This window comes from Balaenoptera musculus, chromosome 11, assembly GCF_009873245.2.
Source record: "Balaenoptera musculus isolate JJ_BM4_2016_0621 chromosome 11, mBalMus1.pri.v3, whole genome shotgun sequence".
Taxonomy (NCBI): domain Eukaryota; kingdom Metazoa; phylum Chordata; class Mammalia; order Artiodactyla; family Balaenopteridae; genus Balaenoptera; species Balaenoptera musculus.
Window position 1 is genome coordinate 87,724,116 of NC_045795.1, and position 19,226 is coordinate 87,743,341.

The following is a 19,226-nucleotide window of genomic DNA, read 5'->3' on the forward strand; positions in this document are numbered from 1 at the left end:
AAAAGAACTCTGGGAATCGAGTCCTTGCCAACTACAGAATTAATCATTTACTGACATTTGTGGGCTTAAATTGCATTAGATTTCTTATTTTGAAATCAGGTTTTAGACAAGCAGAACACTACGAACAACTGACCATCCTTTACAGTATAATAAACTGAATTAAATGTTGTACTTGCAATGGAACTGAAAGCTCTTATGGAAAAATATTGGCTTTTTGTAGGACATACCAAAACATTACATGCTGATTTGATCATTAAATATTAAGTATATGCACATTTTAAAGCACAGTGTAAAATTAAAACTCTTAACTTTCAAAAATTTTTATATCTATCATCTTGAAATACTAAATGGCTGTCTTAACAAAATCTAATGATTGTACTGTTTGAAATAAACAAAACTAAAAATGTAATTTTAACATCGGATAAATACAGATTAAAAGGGGATCTATTTGTGCCCATTTAAGAGTTTTCTTAGCTGTCAAAATGAGCTACAGGAGAACAAATGGGAATTGCATTCTATTTTATTTCACCTTTCTACAGAGGCACAGCATGAAATTCTTTTCTTGTAACTTCCTTGTTAAAATTACAATGTATCAAGCAGAATACCGACCCACTGGGATAATGGTAAAATTACTGTCTTGGTATTCAGACTTCGTTTCCTTAAAGATTTTGGAAGTTGTGACAAGCTGCTAGATGTCTTCAAACTACAAAGAAAAGCAAAATATCCTTATCTTGGCTGGCACAGGACAAGACAGCAAACAAAGTAGGGCGTGTAGCCTCGGGCAATGATTTCTCTATAGAGATTCCAGATCTGAGAAAACCACTTATCAAAATATTTGTTCCTCTATAGTGATAGAGGTTTTCAACCAAACATGTAAGGGATATTTCATAAAGAAAACATATAAAGGTCATTAATAAAGTGGGAGACTGGAGGAAGAATGCTAAAAAACATATATACCCCATTAACTTCCTTACTTGCACTGTCTGTCAGAAACACTCCCCTTGATCTTGTGGAATTAACAGCCCTTCTGTCTTTCAACCTGCATTAATGATGAGGGATATACTGTGTAGTCTGCGGCAAAATGTATTAATAAACATATCAAGTGACTGCTCAGTAAATAACTATAGTGGTGGAGCACAGAGCTGGACTTGCTGGGTTCAAATCCCCGGTACGGAACTGTGTAGTCCTGAGAAGTTGGTTGAGCTACTTCACCACTCTGAGCCTCTTCTTTCCCATCTGATATAACGGGTTAACAATAGTATCTAGTTCATGGGGTGTTTGTGGGATTCAATGAATTCATATACATAAGTCACTTAAAAAGTATCTGAAACATACTGTAATGAATATTGTAATACAGGTTACCTAATAATAATAATTATATTATGAATGAATGAATAAATACAGCCAACAACTCAAGGAATGGACTATCTTAAACACTCCCTGTGACATATAAAAAAAGTATTAGGTATCTTTGCTCACGTAATGTCTAATCTAATAGGGAACAAAGGAGTGTCCGTGGAGTTTGCTTGCCTTTGCCTCCCATCTCTTCTGTGTTGAGTTTACTGTGAAGAGCTGCCCCTCCCAGCTACTCTCCCCACTTATAATTCAGGTGGGGCATTTCCCACTTCCCTGGTTCTCTCACAGATTCTAGGATACACATATGGCCCAGACCTGGCCCCCCAAAATCAATTTCAGAACTTGGTCTCTATTAGTAAGAAAATGACCTCTTTTTCCATGGAGGAATAAAAAAGCATTAAAAAAAAATAAGAGTGGAGTCAGGTAAAGCACGGGGAAGGGGGTGTGTATGCAGAGACAGTGCAGGCAGATAATGACAACACAAAGGAAACCCAAGTGTGTTCAACGTCAGGGCTTATCTGTCCACAAACGTCATGTCTTTTCCTTTCAGTTCAGGCACAGGATAGGACTGCAACCCCCTTTGAATATGGACATGGCCATTTGACTGTTTTTGGTCAATGAGATGTGAGCACAAGTGACTTGTACCCCCCGCGGGCAGAAGCTTGGAGACAATTACACATTTTGCCATGTTCCATTTTCTACATCATTGCGAGAAGAGAGGCACGTGTCAGAATTGTGTTTCTGTCAACCTGGGTCCCTGAGTAACTACAATGAGCAGATTCCACCTGCCACTTAAGTTACACATGTAGCACAAGCAAGAAATAAGCTGTAATTGCATGAAGCTATAGTGAATTTGAGGACTTAGCCTGCCCGACTGATACATGAGCAAAAAGAAAAGAGGGAGATACAGGCAGAGCTAGTCAATAACCATGGATAAACTCCTGGTCTCATTCTGCCCAGTGAAATCTGGCCTGGACTTTTCAATAAGGAGAGCCAATGCACTTAGAGGGAGTGGAGGGTAGAGGCTTGAGCCAGTTTGAGCTGCATATCTGACATGTGCAACCAAAAGTACACCTTCTACTACAAAAGAGGCAGTATTGATGTACAAAAAGTAAACATACAATTATAATACAGATGCTAAATTACCACAGGGCACTTTTAAGCAGATGGGAGATCAGAGTGTAAGCCTTAGGCATGGATTGGATTTTGAGAAGCAGCCGGATGAGCGCAGACTTTCCCCAGGAGAACAAGGGCACACACAGGTAAAGGTGAGCGTACAGCACAGAGCCAGGGATGCCTACGCAGTGCTCAAGGCGCTGTCCCCTACCCGACTGTGTAGATACTTTGGAAAACATCTGGGGGCATTCTTGTTTGCTCACTGGGGAATACCAGGGTCTTAAGAAAGCAGAGGCCATGGAGGCTGGATGTCCTGCAATGCAATTCCCATAGGGCTTTCAAATGGGAAGGTTATGTAAGAAAAAATCCTATCTATCATTACTTGAGCTTACAAAGAACTATTTGCATGGTCTTAATATATAAGGATGCAACTCCTGTGTGAATCAATGGAAGACCGACTTTGCAATGAATGTTCAGATGATACCAAGAGTTGTCCATCCTGTCAGAAAATCACATCACCATTGGCAAAACTCACAATGGGAACCCGGTCAACAATCTGACTCACAGGTAACTGGTCTGCAGCTGCAGCCACCAAATTCACAGCGATTTTATGAATATATTCACATATACCTGCTTAGCTATCATGTTCACTGTCAAATATCAAGAAAACTGTCTCTGATGTTCAGCTGACTACTGTCTAATGTCTCTTCAGTCCAAGCTTTATTATAAGTATATGCAAGGACAGACAACCTCATCTTATCTTCTGGGGTGGTCATAACTGAGCACTAAAAGATTAAAACAACAGATTACATTATGAATCAATTTCCTTGTATTTCTCCTTTTATTACACACAAGGTCTTACGTTGGCCTTTTTGAAATCATGTGGATAATTTTGTTGTATTAACTATAAATGTCATGTCAGTACATAAAGGGGATGTTACAACGTATTAGTTCATGTGCATGATGTTGGACAACCACTGACTTTGAGGAGAGCAACTGTAAGAATAATACTGTTGTCAAAATGTAGGAAGCCTTGAATGCCAGGTTAATAGCTTTTTTTTCCCTATAAGCAGCAGGAAGGTATTACACTCATGCAGTGAGAAAGCTGTGTTAACACGGCTGTGTCCAAAGGTAACCGATGTGGCACCATGAAGAGTGACAGGAGGAGAGGAGAAACCGGGAGGCTGCAGATGTGCCCATGGTAACATGACAATAAAAGCCTAAACCAGGGGAATGGGGGGGAGATGGATCTGAGGAACAACATAAAGAAGATTCCAGCATGATAAGTGCATGGTTAGGGAGGGAAGGAAAGAATCAATGGGAACTCCAAGGTTTCTGGCTCCCCTGATAGGGAAGACTTGATGGTCCAGAGTCAGAAATTGGGCAGTGTGAGTCAAGAAGCCATATCCGAGGAGAAAGATGAGTTCAATTTCAGACACACTCAAGTTTAAATCAACAGTAAGACATTCAGATGGAAATGGTGGACAGCGGTTGGCAAACGGGACTGGACTGACGATACGTAATCAGGACACAGGAATAACAGAGTTATAGAGAGGACGGAAGGACTCTCCAATGGAAGAAAGATGGGGAAGAAAGAAAAGACAGTCAAGGACTGAAGCTCAGATAACATCCACAACGAGCAAGGGAATGAAGGATGAAAGTCAGCCCGACAGCAGACATATAAAAGAACACCAAAAGTTCAGTGGTATGAAAGTCAAAAGAGGTAAAGCGATGGCAAAGATAGGCAGCAAATAGCACTGAGAGCCTGGAAACAAGGACTGAGACAGAACCACTGATCTTGACCTAAGAGCTGCCTGTGACCGCAGAAATGCCACTTGTATAGGCGTGAGATCAGAAGGCAGACGGCAAGGCCGTCCAAACCAGGAGAGGACAAGAAATCAAGGCGGCAGGTGTAGGGCACATGTTCTAGAAGCTCAGCAGTGTACAGGAGGGCAACAGGAAGAAAATTCTGTCAATGATTACTGATTTCCACATGAAACATGAAAAGATTCGTTGATTCATTTTAACCTAGAACTGAGAACTGGTGGAAAAATACATCTACTCCAAAATGCATCACTTGGCAAAAAACAAAAACAAAATGAAACATATATAAATTATATCCAGTAATTCTTAAAGAAAGTAACACACATTTTCTCTCAGCCCTCAGACTTCAGGATGTGGCTGCCCCACGGGCCTTGGCTATGAGGCTGACATTCTGGGTCACTGTTTCCCTGAACGAAAATGAGGGTAAAGCACAGATTCTTTTTATATATATATATAAATTTTTATTTATTTTATTTATTTATTTTTGGCAGCATTGGGTCTTTGTTCCTGTGTGCGGGCTTTCTCTAGTTGCAGCGAGCGGGGGCTGCTCTTCGTTGCAGTGCGCGGGCTTCTCATTGCGGTGGCTTCTCTTGTTGCAGAGCACGGGCTCTAGGCGCGCAGGCTTCAGTAGTTGTGGCACACGGGCTCAGTAGTTGTGGCACACGGGCTCAGTAGTTGTGGCTCACGGGCTCTAGAGCGCAGGCTCAGTAGTTGTAGGACACGGGCTTAGTTGCTCCACGGCATGTGGGATCTTCCCAGACCAGGGCTCCAAACCCGTGTCCCCTGCTTTGGCAGGCGGATTCTTAAGCACTGCGCCACCAGGGAAGCCAAAAGCACAGATTCTTAATAGGAATTTTCTTCACAGCAAATGACTGTGGGTCACACCTAACCGAAGATTCACCTCTAGTGTTCTTAATAAACTTATCTTTTAAAGAGCTTAAACAAAACTCTGGGTCTCTATGTCTCACTGATCATACATTCTCTCTAGGAAATCTCTTTTTCTAGTAAGGTTACAGAACAAAATATGCACAATTTACTAAGTCAACAATTGTTACCTTTAATCACTTCATAAAACTAGCAGCCACTGAGTGGCTAGTAGGTTTTAGGTACAAATATAGCTTTAAAATAACCTTAGCTTCCTAAAATGTAAATGAATATGCAAACTGACTCAACATTCTAACATTTATTATTAGATGTTGAATTTTGTTTTTGTTTTTAGAAGATGTTGCACAAATTCTGACTGGAAAATTAACTGAGAGTTTTATAGCTTGGCAAATTTGTTTTCACTTTAGAACAATTTATGACACAGAGTCTAAAATGCATTGTGGCTAATTAATGACTTTTTTGTGGTTTGACATACATAACACAGTAGCATTGTGATAGCTTCTCCTTAGATCCTACTGAATCATCTCTCTCTCTCTCAAATTTCAATACATGTAAGTGGTTGAAAGAACAGAAACTCCATTTTCTCTTCTTTTTTGTAACAACTTCTGGTGCAAAGGTGATTTGTTACTGAACATCAAAGAACAATGGAGAGACTTGGAAGGTTGAAAGAAGATTACTACATGTGACTTTAAACTTCCAAAAATACAACCTACTAGTCCAGAACTCCTAACGGTGTTATAAAGTCTATATGCTCACAGGAAGAGAAAATATTCTCATTAACGCTAAGAAAATACTATTGCTATTTAAGCAGAGTAATTACAAGTACCAAGGACTGAGTATCTCTGTGCCGGAAACTGTATTACTTTTAATGCTGAAAAGTTGATTTTATAGATGAGAAAACTGAAGCTCAGTTTAACTTTAAAGGCCACATATACGTGTGTGTATATACATACACATATACACATTTTGATTTTTGTTTTTTTTTTTTAAATAAATACATACAGGGCTTTGGCCCTGTTCACTGGTTGGTATTGTTTTAAGAACGGGATTAATATTAGCTGCTGCCTCTGTTATTTGAGCATCTGCTAAGAGGAAGCCCTAGAGAGTAAGAGCTGTGTCACTGACTTAAAAATTCTTACAAAATAGAATTATCAAATATATATATATATCTTCTCCCAACCCCCTCCCACCACCAAGCCACAGTATAGTGGAGTAACGTGAACAGAGTGACTGACAATTCACTCTCTAGAGGAGAAGGAGACATGGCACTTTGTAAGACAGATAGGAGAGAAAAGACCAAGGGAACATGGAAGAGAGGAGATGAAACTCCAAGGGGAAGATTTTATTCTCCTCGCTACATGCCCAGGGAGAGATGAGGGTGAGCCAAGTAGCATAGGCAGCCTCTCAATAGACTGTAAGCATCCAGTTTGTTGGAAATATCCTACTGCACTCCATGTGGGTGTGCTAGGCTACAGGGCTGTTTGCAGTGGGCAATTCCATCAGTGTTTGCACTTATATTAAAAACACAGTACTGTAGTTACATATTCCAAATAGCATTTCCTATTTCAGAAAAGTATTAAACAATGTATGGAAAACAAAAGCAAAACACCCCACAATGTATCACCAGCACTGAAATCAATGGCTCCCATTCCCTGGGCAAATCAGTGAATGCAAAATAAAAAAGGCAATGGACTTGAGCACCAAGGGTCCTTCCAGTTGGAAAGGGTATATAATTCTGTCACTAGGAGGTATTACTGTTTTTGAGGCAGAGTTCCAATGTCTCCAACATGGTATCACCATGTGCCTTATGGACCCAGAATTAATCCTTCTCCCTTCAAGGGAAGCATGACCAATGCTGCCCTGGAATTGAGGTCCCTCCCATCCCCCTGGGTACACCGGCAGGAGAACAGTCAATTTAAATACACCATCCATTCCATTTACATAGAACTCTAAGGCGGCAAAGTAATGAGAAGGGTTAGAGTGCTCCATTCGCCATCTCATCAGTTCAGGGGTCCAACACAGGAATCTGTCAATGCAGAGTGACTGTATACAAGCTTCTATCAATCAGACTTATACTAGGTTTGGTCCTGAACCAGAAAACCACCTTTTATAACCATTTCAGAAAGAAACTTTATCATTATCCTTGGAAGAATGATTTCATTAGACATATAAACCTCTTCACATGATTTAATATAGTATGTGAAAAATCTCTATACTATAAGCAAAAATCTTTCTAGAACTCCATTTTATCGGGGAGATTTTTTTTAATGAATAAGGAGAACCCAGACTTTTTTCCTCCTAGCCACTGAGCTGTGGCTTTGTGAAATGGAATTTACAATTACTAAAAAGAAAACAGCCCCAAATCCCACAACTCCTTTCACTTAATTATTCATGACATTGATCAGCACATTTATTTTTAAAAACAGATAAAGTTAGAGCAGCACTCATAGAGGAAGAAAACTTCTTGCAAACTTGCATTACTGTGGACTTGGAAGTTTCTTTTTCAGGGATTTGTACTTTGCCTATGTAAATTTTAAAACCTATCAAGTATCATCACAACATACTTAAAACAAGCTTACAATGTTCAAAGCCATCTTTGCAGGTGACACTTTTCATTCTAATTCACTCATCAGGATTAATTTCTGTTTATTGTTCTTAATCATTAAAAATTAGACACTTCTAGCAATACTAAAAATAAACGTGGTAATAATGAGGGAAATAGAATGGATAAGTCCTTTAGGAGTTTTAGAAATGACTTCAGGTTTTACAAAAAATATTAACTTTTAGTAAATCACAAGACATTGAATTTAACAGAACAGACTTTCTATTCCCCATACCCATTAGGAGTATCTTGGAAACTTCTAGAAGAAAATTTAGAAGATAAAGAGTTCCCTTAGAGTGGCAGATTGTCTGTAAATATGGCAGTCAACAATTCCTCTTAATGCTGTGCACCATGCTGCTTCTTCCAATCAAGTCTGTTTCCCCTGCTCTTGATTCTGGACTGGCCTTGTGACATGCTTTATTCAACAGAATACAGCAGAGGGGATGCTCCGCCAGTCCTGAGCTTAGAGCTTAAGAGGCTTCCACTTTCACTCTCGTGGAAAGTAAAGGAAAGTAAGCCTAGGTTACTGAATGATGACAGGTGAGAGACAGCAACCCACTCAGGTCCCAGTCACTCGTTACCCCAGCTGAGGCACCAAGTTTGTGAGTGAAGCTATCTCAGATTTCCCAGGCCCAGCCAAGTCACCCCAGCCAACACCACGTGGATTAAAGATGCACTATCCCTAAAGAGCCCTGTTCAAATTCCTAACCCACTCACACAACTGTAAACGATAAAATGAATGTTTTAAACCACTAAATTTGGGGATGGTTTGTCACCCTGCAAAAAGTAACCGATACATTTATAGTTGAATTCAATGCCATGTCATTTCCATGGTTATACTACCTTCCTTAATACTGTAAGGAATTCATATTAATTCTACAAAAGAATCAATGAACAAATATTTCCTTCCAGTGAGGCATCTCTAGTTGTAAGGCACAGAGAAAAAATTAACCACAGTAATATCAACAATTTAATGTGAGTTTAAGCATGATTATTAATTCATCAAATGAATATGGAATGCTTACGAAGATACAGGTTGTATGCCAGGAACAGGTGACCAGCAGGTAGAAAATTTTATAGCATAGAGGGGTATAAAGGCAATTATAATACAGTACACCAAATGCTATCGTAACAAAGAGTTAAAATATAGATGTGGAGATTTTTTCTAAATCTAGAAATAACTATGTTGGAGCAATATGATAAGCATCGTGAGAAAGGTAGCTACAGTGCTCATTTGTTGTAAAGATTAAATGAAGTGGTTAGCATAGCACTTAGTACATAATTAGTCCACATTAAACGGTGCTGAAAAATCTCAACTATACAAAGAGTTACAAGAATTCAAACAGGGAAGGCTCATGAGTGGTTTGCAGGTTATTTGTGGATTTCATCTAACTGGCTCAATATTTCTGAGAGCCTACTCTCTGCCAGGCATTGGGGGGTATGACAGGAGGGGCCAAGAAAGACAAATTTCTTTCCCTCAAACTACTCAATCTGGAAAACAGACACTCAATAAGAATAATGAGAGATACAGAAGGTAGAGCAAAAGACTGTCATCTGTTCAGGAAGTGCTGTTTAACTTGAAACTTGAAAGAGGAATAGGAGTGAGCCAGGCAATGGCTGCTTGGTGAGTGTGTATGAATGTATGTATGGGGATGGGGCAGAAGCAATGGGGGTGGGGAAGTGTACCCCAGCCAGTGGTCACAGCATATGCAAAGGCCTGCTCAAGAAATGGAAGATGTCCGTCATCGCTAGCATCAGAAAGCACAGGGAGGAGCTCCCCATAGTAAGGCCAGTGAGGGCAGGAAGGGGAGAGATCACACAGAGTCCTTAGGAGCCATGTCAAGTAACCTGGACTTTACCTTAAGGTCAACTGAAAGTTACTAAAGTTTTGGTAAGCATTTCAACAGGGTTGCATATTTAAAACACTTGCTGCAGTGTGGAAATAGAATCAAAATAGTCAAGAATAGATACTGGAGACAGGAGAAACCAGACTGGATGTTTTTGTAATAACTGAGAAAAATGATGATGGTTGTTTAATTGAAGCTGTTGGCATTAAAGGTGGAGAGAACTGGGCAGTTTCAGCAGATATTCTGGCTGTAGGAGAGACAAGACTTGTTGCCAATTCAATATGGGCTCAAAAAGGAGAAGAAGTCAGCAGGAAATCCCAGGTTTATGGGTTGAGCAAGTGATTCAATCCTGGTGTTGCTTTCTTGTGGGGACAGTGGAGAACACTGGTAGAAAAGTATCTGGCCAGGATGCTGATGAGGTCAACTCTACACATATTGAGGTTGAAGGGCTCTGAGATATCCAAGTAGATGTTGTATATTGACCAGCATAAGGCAGGTTATGCTGTACCAACCAATAACTCGAAAATCTCTGTAGATGGTGACAATGAAGTTTATCTCATGCTTATATTTGACGTCTACCGCAGGTCAACAGAGGGCTCTGCACATGGCAGTCACTCTGGCTCCAGGCTCACAGAAACTCCATCTTAACGTGGGCTTCCATGGCTGCAGAAGCAGGTGAGGACACACAGAACCATGTACTGGCTCCCAGAGCCCCTGCAGGAAGTAACTAAATGTGAAATGTTCACATTCCATTGGCCAAAGTCAGTCAAGGGACCAAGTCTGCCATCAGCAATAGGGCAGGAAAAAAATCATCCTCTCCTGGGGAGGGGTAAATAATTATCAACAGTTTCTATCAGTAATAAAGCAAACAACATAAATAGGTTTAGACCTTTAGATAAAGCTAACTGAGCTAAAGAGAGAGAGAAAAGAGAGACGTTAAACCGAATTTTTAAAAACATGCATATGATTTTGACAGGAGTAAAGAAAACCATTAAGAGGATTCCAGATGTTAATGCGGAATAATGGAAAGGAAAGCACCAGTGGTAGGTGAAACTTTTTGTTAGATTCTGTGTTCCTCTCTTTACAATGAAGAGAAAAAGAGGCAAAAAATAAATGATTCATATGAGGGAGAAGGAAAATGAGCCAATCAAAGACTCCATGACCAAAAGAGCAGAGGGCGGACCGCCTTGGAAAGAAGGGAAGAGACAGGTTTAAGCTGGGATGGGAAGCTGAAAGAGGTCCTGAAAAGTAAACTCAATTTTAGTCCTAGAGATGAAATCTTACATAGAATGACAAATGGGTCCCTTGGGGTCTGAGATGAGTAGAAAAGTTCACTCACAATCACTATGGAAGACAAGTCAATAGCTCCCATTTACAGTCATAATTTTTTTTCTCAAAAGTGGAGGCTGTTCTGGAGTGAAAAATGCATTGTTTCCAGACATGGGACAATATGGATTCCATTTCTGGTTAGGTCATTAACCTGTTATTTGATCTAAGGCATTCTATGAATCTTTTTGGCCTCACTAGTAACACAGATTCCAAGATGCTAAGCTTTATAAGGATTTTCGGACAAAAACATGAAAGCTATTTACAGAGAGATTTTACCTAGATCCACCCCCTCCTTGGTCTCCTAATATCTGAGATTGACAACAGGACACGGCCTCCAATCTACCTCCACGCGCTAATATCTGACACTCCGCCCAAAGCAAGGTCTTCTACTGTTACAACTTACAACCTGCCCAGTAGCCCTTTAACACGCTCTCAACTACGACAAGCATGGAAATGACTCACTGGTTCAAGAACCTGCCAGGGCAGCTCTTACCAACCAAACAGCGTGTGCTTTGACTTCCAGCCCTCCATGCACTGAGGATTCAGCCTAGTCCTAGATTCACAGGAAGCCTTCCCTGATTATTCTACTCGATAGTCACCTCAGTTTCCTTTTCTTCTCAACTCTCTTGTCGTTTAGCATAAACCACATCTCCATTATTCTATGAATATATATACTATAAAATGCAAATAGTGAATAATATGGACACCAACACTAATACAAACACAAACATCAATAGGTAGCAAAACTACTGAGTTTTCCTAAGGGCCTCATGTATCTCCTAAGGTCCTTACCTCCTGTATTTATTACAACAAATCTACACAGCTGGAGCCAATATTCCAGCTTCACAGATGAAGAAACTAGACTGCAGAGTCAATTAATGTAGCCAAGGACACAAACTATTAAGTGGTAAACGAAGTTTGCCTGGATTAAGAAGCATAGGCATTATGACTAGGCACAGTTTCATAATATTGCTCACTAGGTTTCTAAATACATGTCAGTTCTTGCCATTCAACTATACGTTCCCTGAGAGCTTTCATTGTATTTTCTACCTCTCTGTATTCCTGGGCCTTATACAGGACTCCTCCACTTAGGCAGCAATTAGAGAGTTATAATTCATTCATGGGCAATAAAGTGACATTTACATTTCCTGTTTCTTATCTGAAAAGCAACTAAAATCTAGAGGGAATTTACAATGCTTAATGGATATGAGGTTTGGTGGTATGGCAGATTGCATTATTGGCCCCAATTCTCCACCCCTTCCTGTACCTACGCCCTTGGCCATGTGACTTTACGGTTCCTCCCACTTAAGGGGCAGAGGATAATTCCCCTCCCTTGAATTTGAGTTTGGCCATGTTTCTTGTTATGGCCCACAGAACACTACAGAAGTGATAGCACGCTAGTTGCAAGCCAAGATCAAAACAGACCTTATATGTTTCCACTTACCTTTTGCACCCATGCAATTGGCATAAGCATATTTTCTACCACAGAGCTTCTCCTTTAGCTTGCACACCAAAATAGCATGTGGAAATACCTGAGCCAGCCAGACCTGCAGCTTGAGCAAAGCACCCCAGCCAAGCCCAGTCAAGATCTGCCAACACTCAGCTCACCCATAAAAATATAAGCAAGCCCAGCTGAGTTCAGCAGAGCTACCCCAGCTAATCTGTAGTAGTGAGAACTAGATAAATTCTTCTTCTTTGAGGCTACTGAAATTTTCTGGTTGCTTTTTATGTAGAATCATTGCGGCAGTAGCTAAATCATATAGGTAAACTGTATTCTTATTCACAAATATTCCTTCTTCACCCCCAGGCCTATATGTGGAATACGTTTCTGCCCATTGTTTTGGGCATGCAGTTTTTCAGTAGCATATCAAGATATGAGACATATGCCAGGACCCAGCAGAAACTATAATGTGCTAGTAATGGTTTGGTTCAGTCTCATAAGATTCTGGGACCTTAATAAAATCCTGGACTTCCAGCCTGATGAAATGATTAGGTAAGACTTTTGGGGTATAGTTCTTGTGAAGCGAGTGAGCATAATTTGTGTACATGTGACTAAAAGTATATTTTGTGTGTATAAGGTAGACTATGGTAGATTATACTATTATTTGTAAACATTCACTTAACTTTACCTTTTTTATTGGTCTTACAGTGACTTCTGGCCAATGAAATGTTAGAAAACCTGATATATGACCAGTTCTAGCCAAAGTTTTAAGCAACTGCACAGTTCAGCTAAGCCTCTTGGGTTTCCACCCCCTGCCATGAGAATGTGTCCCACATAAGGGCCTTTCTTAACTTGGATTCGCTGGAAACAAAATCTGAGACGAAGAAGGTTTGTGGAGAAATGCTCTTGAAAAAAACAGGTTTAAGGAAGTAAACAAAGCAAGAACAGGCAGAGGGGGACTGTGAAACTTAAAGTAGTTGCAATGGTGGCATCAGTTGGTCCTAAAGGGCTTTTGGGGCTGGGATCACCCTCCAGAGTTGTCCTAAATTAAAGCCAGGGGACCAGGTTTTGTTGCCCCATATCAGCCAGTCGCTGGCATGAGCCATCACCCAAGAAAAGGCATAACCTTGGCTTGAGACAGTTCCCTACACAAAAGGAAATTCCCAGAGCTTCCCTGGTGGCGCAGTGGTTGAGAGTCTGCCTGCCAATGCAGGGGACACGAGTTCGATCCCTGGTCCGGGAAGATCCTACATGCCGCCGAGCAACGAAGCCCGTGCGCCACACCGACTGAGCCTGTGCTCCAGAGCCCGCGAGCCACAACTACTGAGCCCGCGTGCCTAGAGCCCGTGCTCTGCAACAAGGGGAGCCACCACAGTGAGAACCCCGCGCACCGCCAAGAGTAGTTGCTCACAGTAACTAGAGAAAGCCCACGCAAAGCAATGAAGACCCAATGCAGCCAAAAATAAAATAAATTTATAAAAAAAAAAAAAAAAAAAGGAAATTCCCAGGTGACAGATGAACCGGTGGGCCACCGGCAGCTGACGTTCCAAGCAGACGTGGGTAGATATGTCGGCCCTACATTGGTGGGCCTGGATGGAGCACTACAGTATCCACTACATGGCTGTGCCTGCAACCTGGACGCCAGGATGAAAAGTCACGTGGGGCAGGTGCACAGTCAGCCCACAGCATGCAAGGGACCCAGGCCGTCCCAGAGTCGAGCCTCAGCTCACAGGTAACACAGGTGAGGAAAATCTGTTGTTAGAAGCCCCTGAGATTTTCAGATCATTTGTTACCCAAGAAAAGCTGACTAAAACATTTATAAAATAACAAAAAAGAGATAAGACCCCACATTTTTAAAATATTTATCTAAATTTTTTAAAATATGCTTCTTAAATTAGAATGTGTGTGTGACTGCTGCAAAAATTACCCCCGAATTGAACCACTTAACCATATTTATTTGCTGATGATTATGCATTTGACCTGAGCTCAGCTGAGCAATTTGTTTGCCAGTTCTGCCTGGGGTCACTCATGTAATCTTAATCTTCTGACGGCTTAATTGATCACTGACCTGACTGACTACCAATTCTGGCTACTGACACTGTCTTTACCTGGCCTCTCAGGTCAAAAAGGCTTGTCTGGGCTTCTTTACATGGTGGTCTCAGGAAGAGGACAAGAATGGAATCTCAGTGTCTTGAGGCTGAGGCTCAGCATTCACAATCACGCCACTTCACTTTGTCCACATTTTATAGCTCAAGTTCCATAGGCTAGCCCAGATTCAAAGGGAAGGGAAATAGGTTCATTGCTTAAAGCGAAGAAAGAGCACGTCACCGTGCAGAGTACCAAGGACAGTATTACTGCAGCCATCTTTGCAAACAGTCTCCCACAGGGCTGATGTGTGCTTTATCTTTTTCTAAAGTTATTTTTCTCTGATGGTCAAACTTGATATATTTTAGACTTGCCTTTCCCATCCTTGGGGGTGGAACACCTGCAAACAAATATATGTAATATTTTCAATTAGAGACAATTGAAAACATTTGCGCACTAGGGGTCAGTACAGAAGAGTCAATTCAAAAATATGACCCTAAAGCAAGAAAGAAAACTAAGAAGAAGAAGAGATGAAAAAGAGGAGGAAGAAGAAACTAACTTTAAATAACATGGGCATTTAATCCTATATAAAACTGCAAACACCTCCCCATCATTTATTTTATTCTCTTCGGCTTGAAAGCATACAAAATGGATGTGTTTCTTACCCTATGAATTTATGATTTGGTATTAAGCTATTTCCTATTCTAATCTATGTCTTGGGTAATGTGCGGGGGGGGATCAAAGTGGGTGAGAAGAATGACAAAGAAATAATCAGATTATTAATAAACAGATGTAAGAATTTTAAAAAAATCAAGATTCAGGAGGAAAACCCCATAAGAAATTTCTAGAAAAATGACAAAAGATATTTCCAAGCAAGTCGTAATGCAAAACCATTTACAGCAAGAGACAATTAAGACCCTACTAGATTAAAAAGAAATAATGCCTATAAGTCTAGCATTTCCCATTATACGGAAATATGCCCTCCACATATAAGCATCTTCACAGAATATGTGGTTTGTTTCATGACGTAACAAAACCCATATATCGAGACCCTTTTGTTATTTTTAAAAACATATTTCTACTAAGTACTAGAGAACCAACTCCACAGGGGCAATTACTGCTTAATATTAGTGAAGGCTTGTCTGGGCTTCTTTACGTGGTGGTCTCACCATAACAGTTCAGTAAATTAGTACTAAATATAAACATGTATATCTTTCCATTGCATATGAGAAACATTTCATTTAATGGTATGAAAAAGTGAGAAAGAGAGAAAATCTTTGACACACAAGGCTCAAATTTCCAAATTGCACAGATATACCCAGTTCTTAGTTGGTTTTACTTGGCAAAAATAAAAGAAGTCCTAGTAAAGAGTCACTAAGAATAGTTGAGAAAAATGACAAACTGTCTAATATATACAAATGTAATGCCCTTGTGGGTATAGGGGATGGATAGAGAGGTAAGGGAGGTACTGTCTACTGTTGCATGCACCCGACTTTGGTACAACTGTGCCTTATCTGTATTCCAGAGCCCTCAGAATATTCCTCAGAATTAGTAACAAGGAATGGTAATCAGCAACTTTCTGCTGCTTCACATTCACAGAAGCAGCCAGCCCAGCTGAGTAGCAACCATCAGATTAGATCACTAGCTACACTGTTCGAGTTGATTTTAATTGCCTGAAAAGGGCCATCACCGACTACTGCAATGTGTTAAGTTATTGTAAAGAGTGACTATTTCTATGTAAGAAATAATAATGGACTCTGATTCAGTTAGAAAGTACAAGAAAGTATTCAGCTGGGTCTCTGTCCTGGTGGCATAAAAATACTGTCCAAGTCTGATTACAACGATAAACAAACACCCTTACCTGCAGAACTGTTTAAAAGTAGTATGGGGCTTCCCTGGTGGCGCAGTGGTTGAGAGTCTGCCTGCCAATGCAGGGGACACGGGTTCGAGCCCTGGTCTGGGAAGATCCCACATGCCGCGGAGCGATTAGGCCCATGAGCCACAATTGCTGAGCCTGCGCGTCTGGAGCCTGTGCTTCGCAACAAGAGAGGCCGCGATAGTGAGAGGCCCGCGCACCGCGATGAAGAGTGGCCCCCGCTCGCCGCAACTAGAGAAAGCCCTCGCACAGAAACGAAGACCCAACACAGCCATAAATAAATAAATAAATAATTTAAAAAAAAAAAAAAAAAAAAGTAGTATGGAAAGTCAACACAGATTCCCAAACTGATAACCACAGAGAACCACCAAAATGTCACATCCTGGTTTATAAAATGCCAAGATTTCCATTTCCAGAGCAACTTTAACATACAGGCAACTCCAAGGTAAAGAATTTCATGATATTTAAGAAGACAAATATTTGCATGGAAAAAGGTCTATGGAACTGGAACTTTTGAAACCTCAAAGATACTTGCAAAAATATTACATCAGTGTATGATTACATGGAAACTGTAGCTCTCAGGATAGTTGTTCTTTAAATTAAAATTCTAGATACATGAATCTATATATGGGATAAAACGGCATAGAGGTATACACATATTCTTGCAATCAGGCTAAAAAAATTGTGACACCAGAATAAGATCTGTTGTCTAGTTAAGAGTAATGCACCAGGATCAATTTCCTGGTTCCGGAGTCATACGACAGCTATAGGCAATGTGACCATCAGGGGAAGCTGGGTGAAGGATACATAGAACTCTTTGTACTATCTTTGCAACTTCCTGTGAGTATAATTATTTCAAAACAAAAAGTTTTAAAATGCCGGTTACCAAGACTCACTCCCACAGGTAACTCAGGAAGTCCTGTTAGGGCCAAGGAATTTCCATGATTTCAACAGGACAGTTCATGTTTCTAGAAAGATCATTAACTGGGAAGCAGTGAAAGAAAAGTAGAGTATATTCAGCACTATAAGAGGGGCTTTCTGTTTTGAAGGATGATTGGTGAGATTGTTTAATGCCCATAAGCCTTTCCCCCATTTTTAAGTAATTAGTTATCGCTTAGGAAGAAGTGCTTTTGATTTGTTGTGATGCAGTCATTTAGTTCTTTCTTTCTTATGCCAATGTTTTACTCTAATAAAATAATGAAATTTGAGAATTCCAAATTACCCCCCTCGCACTAAAATGAAACAATTATACCAAGGACCAATCCTTGGTACTGACAACCTTTTAGCTTATGCTTCTTTTTTTTTTTTTAATTTTTTTTTTTTTTTAGTTTTTGGTTGCGTTGTGTCTTCCTTGCTGTGCGTGGGCTTTCTCTAGTTGCAGCAAGTGGGGGCTACTCTTCTTTGTGGAGCACAAGCTCTAGGTATGTGGGCTTTAGTAGTTGTGGCACACGGGCTCAGCAGTTGTGGCTTGCAGGCTCTAGGGTGCAGGCTCAGTAGTTGTGGTGCACGGGCTTAGTTGCTCTGCAGCATGTGGGATCTTCCCGGACCAGGGCTCGAACCTGTGTCCCCTGCATTGGGAGGCGGATTCTTAACCACTGCACCACCAAGGAAGTCCCTAGCTTATGCTTCTTTTAGGGCATAGGTCTGTCAGAGAATTTTCTAAATTCAGACCATATCAAGATAGTCATCTGTTGTCAATGAACGACTTGTCACCCAGAAACTGTGTAAGATAAAATAAAAATCTTTAAATATACACTAAAATAATTTTAAGTCCAAAAAAAGATGCCTTAATATAACTATAGTAGAATCTGACTATCTTTCTTTCATTCCACAAATATTTACCAAAATCCTAATATGTGTGTTCCACTCCATCCACAGACTATCAGGAAAGGCAGATATTAAACAAACGTACAGTGTTAATTAAACTCTAATCCATTCTCCCTCTAAAGAAGAACATTTTAAAATACAGGTGAGAGCACACAGCATGGGGCTCAAATCTAGTCTGGGAGGACAGTAAAGACTTCTTGGAGGAACAGATGGGTGGGTACCACTGGGCAAATGGCAGGATTAAAAGTGAAGAGCTTTCCTGGCAGAAGTAACAGTGAATTGAGGGTAGAGATGAGCTGAGACAGGAATGAGGGGCTTGGGGTGGAACCCATGGGTGCAGAGACCCTGAAGCCACAAGTGTTACACTGAATTGTAAGGACAGTTAAAGATGGTGCCTGTACTTGGAACACTCTATATGGAGGAGAACGAGGGGAAGAAGTCTCACGTAGACAGGCTGCATCAGTGGCAGTTTTTCTCTAGGCAGTGGGTGTCCAATGACAAGATGGATTAATATAGCACCATGTGTTGGAAAGACTGGAGCAAGAAAGGGAGTGTGGGGAGGAGGATCATTTCTTAATCTGCTGCATTTAGGTAAGAAGTGTAAAGCGAATAAAGCGCTTGAACCCTAAGCTGGTGCATAATAACCCAAATAAAAGTTCTTCTATTTTTAATCAGTTGACTGGTTACAGAACAAAGGAAGAGGATGGTGCTGAAGACCACTGGTGTCACTTGCCTTGAGGACCACAATGAGAATCAAAGAAAGAAGAGATCACCTAAACCGGAACCAGCCTGGGAAGAAAAATGATGAATTCCATTTTGACAAAATAAGTCTGAAGTAGTAGATATTCTAGAGCTCGAAGAGACTATGGGCGAAGCCACAGAAAGAACCCTTTGCAAGCCGGCTGCAGAATTCTGCTGAACAGGGACATTCTTGACAGGATCTTTGGTCACAGGGGTGCCCAGTCACATGTTGCAAACTCAGCACCCCCAAAAGCACAATTCTCATGGGTGGATCAAACTCCACTGTGAGCCAGGTAC

General features: G+C 40.7%; 1 protein-coding gene across 1 annotated transcript in view; it reads right to left on the minus strand.

The window, feature by feature from the left end:
• CNTN3 (contactin 3) overlaps positions 1-19,226 on the minus strand; it is a 331,266-nt gene that overhangs the window by 307,585 nt on the left and 4,455 nt on the right.